Source organism: Triticum aestivum, chromosome 6A (assembly GCF_018294505.1).
Source record: "Triticum aestivum cultivar Chinese Spring chromosome 6A, IWGSC CS RefSeq v2.1, whole genome shotgun sequence".
In the NCBI taxonomy this organism is placed as follows: domain Eukaryota; kingdom Viridiplantae; phylum Streptophyta; class Magnoliopsida; order Poales; family Poaceae; genus Triticum; species Triticum aestivum.
In genome coordinates this window covers 166,041,278-166,047,484 of record NC_057809.1, presented here as the reverse complement: position 1 = coordinate 166,047,484, position 6,207 = coordinate 166,041,278, and positions in this window count along the sequence as shown.

Here is a 6,207-nt window from a genome sequence, read left to right as displayed (position 1 = left end):
CCGATGCGGCGTCGCGAGATGAGCGCCGCCCCTTTTAAAACACAAGACATTGTAGTGGGTAAAGCGCAGTAAGAAAACTTTTTCTGAGGAGACACCTTCAGGGTACTTACCTGGGAGGAAGGGAGAAGGTCGGGGTGTAGGATCAAAAGTATGTCTAGAGGGGGGTGATTAGACTACTTGACTTAATAAAAATCTATCCTTTTCCCAATTCTAAGTCTTGGAAGATTTTTGCAACTTAGCACAATACAAGTAATCAACCTACACATGCAATTCTAAGAGTATAGCAGCGGAATGTAAAACAATTGCATATGAAGGTAAAGGGAGGAGTTTGGAGGGAGCAAACGCAATGTAGACACAGAGATTTTGGCGTGGTTACGATAGGTGGTGCTATCGTACATCCATGTTGATGGAGACTTCAACCCACGAAGGGTAATGGTTGCGCGAGTCCACGGAGGGCTCCACCCACGAAGGGTCAACGAAGAAGCAACCTTGTCTATCCCACCATGGCCATCACCCATGAAGGACTTGCCTCACTAGGGTAGATCTTCACGAAGTAGGCGATCTCCTTGCTTGTACAAACTCCTTGGTTCAACTCCACAATCTTGACGGAGGCTCCCAAGTGACACCTAGCCAATCTAGGAGACACCACTCTCCAAAAGGTAATAGATGGTGTGTTGATGATGAACTCCTTGCTCTTGTGCTTCAAATGATAGTCTCCTCAACACTCAACTCTCTCTCATAGGATTTGATTTGGTGGAAAGATGATTTGAGTGGAAAGCAACTTGAGGAAGGCTAGAGATCAAGATTTATGTGGTTGGATTGGAATATCCTGACCTCAACACAAGTGTAGGTGGTTCTCTCTCAGAAAATGTATGTTGGAAGTGTAGGCATATTCGGATGGCTCTCTCTGCGAATGAAGAGTGGGTGGAGGGGTATATATAGCCTCCACACAAAATCTAACTGTTACACACAAATCACCAAACTCGGTGGGACCGAATCGTATAACTCGGTCAGACCGATTTAGTTCAAAATGTGAACGTTAGGATTTTTGGTGGGACTGATATGTCAACTCAGTGGGACCGATTCCATTAGGGTTAGGGCATAACATAATCTCGGTGAGACCGATTACACAAACTTGGTGGGACCGATTTTGGTAATAGGAAAACAGAGATTTGGTCAGGCAAACTCGGTGGGACCGATTCGCTCATCTCGGTTAGACCGGAACATTACGAAGTGGAAACAAAGAGTTTGCATTGCAATCTTGATGGGACTGATCGCTCATCTCAGTTGGACCAAAATGTTACGAAGGGAAACAGAGAGTTTGCAATCCCATCTCGGTGAGACCGAGATCCCTATCGGTGAGATCGAAGTGACTAGGGTTTCTGGCAGTAGCTATGTCAAGTGAACTCGGTGGCACCAGATAGAAGATTTCAGTGGGGCTGAGTTTGACTTTTGGTTTGGGACATATGTGGATATGAGAAAGTTGTTGAGGGTTTTTGGAGCATATCACTAAGCATTTTGAGCAAGCAACTCATTAAGCAACACCTCACCCCCTTTTAATAGTATTGGCTTTTCCTATGGACTCAAGGTGATGTGATCTTGGATCACTAAAAGTAAAATGTAGAGTCTTGTGCTTTGAGCTTGAGCCAATCTTTTGTCCTTAGCATTTTGAGGGGTCCACTTTCTAATCCATGCCATGCCAATCATTGAGCTTTTCCTGAAATATTTATCTTCAAGTAGCATTAGCTCAATGAGCTATATGTTGCTAGGAATTACCAAAACCACCTAGGGATAGTTGCACTTTCAATCTCCCCCTTTTTGGTAATTGATGACAACATATAGATCAAAGCTTCGACAAATGATTATAAGATTGAAAAACATCGTCGCTTTGAGAAGTATGTGATAAGCAAGAGCTCCCCCTAAATTTGTGCATTAATTAAAATTTGCTTTTAAATGCAAATGCATAATCAATTAGGATCATGGGTTACTCTGCCATGTCACATACATCTTGGTGGAGCGCTCAAAATGATAGAAATTAAAAGCATGCACTCATCACCAAGCAAGTGAATGATCATATATGGAATATAAAGGATAGCATCATTCAACCAAACATTAATGTACCATATGATCAACCACATGATCACATAATTATCTCACAAGGACATAAGGACATAAAGTATCTCACACAAGCACACAAAAAGTTCAACCAAAAGCAAGAGAAATAAAAAGCAGACAGTCTCTCTTTAAGCCTATGATCTATACACATTTCTCCCCCTTTGGCAACAAGTTACCAAAAAGTTTGAAAATGCATAGTGCTATACGTCTCTCAGGCTTGGTCTTCGGGAGGTGGTGTAGATAGAAGTCCAAGGACGAAGGCTTCCGGCGATGTAGTTGGAGCTGATGGAGTGGGTGCTAGAGGTGGAATTGGAGTTGTAGCTGCTGGTGCTGACACTGAAGCTCTGGCAACTGAGGCTGGCACTGCATCAGACCTTGGACCTCGTGGCACATGCTGAAAAGCATCAGTGGTTGATTTTCCTTTCCGCTCCTCTGCTTCCTCCGGAAGCTGCTCAACTGTAGTCTGAATCTCAGTCACCTTCAGATCAAGATCGTAGAATTTTGTCTCCACAATCCTCTCCAGGCTCTCCTGATTCTGAGTCAAGGTGGCCAAGCCCTTATCAATCCTCTGTGTAGCTTGAATCAGATAGCCTGACTGATCTTGCTGGCTCTTCAGGAATACTCGAGATGCCTCTTCAACACTTGGCATCTGGGCAGCTTTCTCAGCCTTTTCCTTGGCTCTCTTCTCCTGGACTTGAGCTGATGATGGTTCTTCCTCATTCATCACAATAGTATTGTCTTCAGATTCAGGATATAGAGGTAGATGCTCCTTGTCCAGCAAGTAAGTCCCTTGGCCCATCTTAGAATTGATGAGCTCCTGAATATGTGGAGCATATCCACAACTCCTCTTTTGATCAGTAGCAGTCCCCTTGATCGTTTCGACAATCAAACTCATAACTTTGAACTTCTGGGGAACATCAAAAATTTGCAGCATGTTGATGGAGTCTCCTTGGATCATCATGTGACCTCCTTACTTGGGTAGCAATGTGTGCCTTAAGATCCAGTTGATCGTAGGCAGACCAGAAAACAAGAAATGCACAGATCCAATCTTGTGAGTTTCCAAAGCCTTATCAGGGATCTCCTTGTACATGTTTGCCGTTGAGTTGTGGTCTTTCTTCTTGGTGGCATACACATCCAAGTCATCTTCATGTTCTTTGGGGGCATTGATTAGCTTGTCCCATTCTTCAACTGTGGACTGGTACCTAGTACCCTCAGACATCCAAACTGTCCTTCCATCTGGGTAGAAGTGGGAAGTGGAGTAAAAATGCATGATCAACTCATCATTGCAGTTGGTGAGCTTTTGTCCAATGAATTCATCAACTCCACATGCCTTAAAGCTGTCATACACTCCAGGGAAGTGATCTTCATTTTCCCAGATGAACTCCCAGTCCACCCATTTCATGTCACACACTATGGGCTTCTTGTCAAGCAAAATTGTCTCATAGAAATCTTGTTGTTCCTTTGTATGGAACATGTAGTCAACTGCAGTCCCCCTCCTAACAGCATAGGGATCAGACTGTCTCCACAACCTTAGTCATGCATCTTTCCTGACGTGCATGTCCTCAGCGACTGGATGAGCATCATTGTGGTCGGGAATTTTGGTCTTCAACTTCCTCAAAACATGAGAATCATCATCTTCTTCTTCAGCTTCAGGCACTAGGGCCTTGTTCTTCTCCTCAACAGGTATACTCCTGGTGTTCGTCTTGGGCTTTGGGGGCTTCTGAGCAGCAGCCTTGGGAGCAGATTTGGGCTTAGATGGAGCAGCCCCTGACTTGATTGCATCTCCCATAAGCTTTTGAGCCTTAGGAGCTAGTGCAGCATCCTCTTCCTCCTCCTCTTCTTCTGGATCTCTCATAATGGAGGATCCTCCAAGCACTCTGGCAGTGGTCTTCTTGACCCTATCCTTCCTTTTCTTTCCTTCTCCAACAACCTCTTCAGTTGGCTTGGAGGTTTCAGCAGTTGAGGCTCTCACCTTTAAGGTTGTTACCCTCTTGGCAGGGGTCTTCTTGTGCAAGCCAGGCTTAGTTGATGCAACTGTGCCATACTCCTTCTTCAACACCTTCTTCTTGGAGCTGACTTCCTCCTCAATAGCCACATAATCCTCATCTTCAGAATCTGAGTTCTTCTTCTTCCTTGTTCTGGTGGCTGCCTTGGGAAAGTTGCTTCGTGTGCTCCTGCTGCCTTCATCAGAAGTGCTGGAGGGACTAATGCCCTCACTCACTTGTACCTGTTCCTCTGACTTGTTCTGGTTGTCGCTCTGGTCGGACATTTTTGCAAAGTTACTAACAACAGACCCTATGAATAGGTATGGATGAGGTAGAGTGGATGAGCATCACAAAGTGCAGAGATTTTGCAAAAAGAATGACTTAAAAACTTAGTTTTAGTTCTTCACAGAAAGCATTTCGGAGCTACCGATTTGTAAACTCGGTGATACCGAAGCAGCTTTTGGAACCTAAACTAGTGCACTCGGTCAGACCGAGTCACAGTTCGGTGGCACCGAGACTGCTAGGGTTTCACAAAGAATCAAACTCGGTCACACTGATTTGCAGTTTTCGGTCAGATCGAAAGTGCAACTACAATGGCATAAGCCAAATCGATGAGACCGATTTCTACAATTCGGTCGGTCCGAGATGAGTCCGGCGGAGACCTAACCCTAAATTTTCAAATCAAACCTAACCTAAGGGATGTTTTCAGTGGATAGATTGATTGCATACGTGGTCATGATCATGGCAAAGTAATGTGCTACGAGTCGGAGTTAAAGGAATAGCACAAAAGATCGAACTCATACCTGTGACACCCCAAATTTTTGACCTTGTTTTATTAATTAAAATTTTTGCCAGGAAATTAAAACTTTTATTTTCTAGGCTCCCTTTTTATTTTTGAACCTTTTCCTCCCTTGATTTATGGAGTTTTTCCCCAAAGTGAAAACTTTTCAAATATATTTTTGGACTTGTTTAACCTCTTAAGAAAAAAAATTCTTTTATTAGTAGAACTAATTACATAATTAATTTGCTTGATCTTTATTTTCTTGAAAAATGGTTTTTCCAAGGTTACATGGCCATATTTGAACTACAACCATTTGATAAATTCACTTAAAGTTCCAACCAAAATTTGGAGATGTCATGTGATGTTTTAAAATCACTTTTATGCAAAAATATATTTTATTCTTGTAATATTTTGAGCTCTGCATCAATTTTTCTTCTCTGGTCCAGAGTGCAATTTTCCACTACAACCCATTTAAATATTTCTTTCTGGCCTCCACCAAAATTATGGGATGTTGATAGTAACATATGATTCAACATTATGCAAAAACCTAGTGCTGTTCTTTGAAAATTTTGAGTGAATCAACCTCTTTTCCATTCTGGTCCAGCCTTGTGATTTCTACTGCAACCCTATTTATTTTTGCTCCAGTAACCTTGTGCCTTCTCCTACTTGTAGACAGCCCTACCAAACCCCTAAGTCCAGGAGCATGCACCCATTTGAATATTTTTGGTTCATGAAATACTGCCATTTATCTCCTGTCCAGAACTGGAGTTTTGCAAAAACTTGCAATAACAAGTTTGTGCTTTTCACAAACTAACCTCACCACTTTCTTGTGCATCCAATGAGACCACCATCTGGAGATTTTGACCCCTCCAAGAAATGCCTAGGTGCCTGTGGCATTTTGTCAAACACCTTAAGTGCATGAACAGCTTTGACATGAATTTCGTCATTGCACTGTGAACTTGCACCTCTGATCAAACTAACATGTCCACTAGACTCCCAGTTACTCCTAACCTAGGTCTGCTAAGTGCCAGCCTCACCCAAGCCCTGTGGCATGCATTGGCATTTCATAGAGCATGTTCCGTGCGTGCTCTGGGCGCGAGCAGAGCACGCGTTTTGCACGTGCCGCGCCCGAGCCAACGCGTCGTGCCCCTGGTTTTACCCACTGCAGAGCCGCGCCACGCACTCCCCTTCTCATCACATCACGCCAAGCCGCCCCTCGCCACGTCCCCGGCAAGCCAGGAGCTAGCCGCCACGGCCACCCGACAGCCCCTGCTCATGTCGGCGCCGCCCGAGCCTCTCCCGCTCGCCACCTGCCCCCTGGAATAG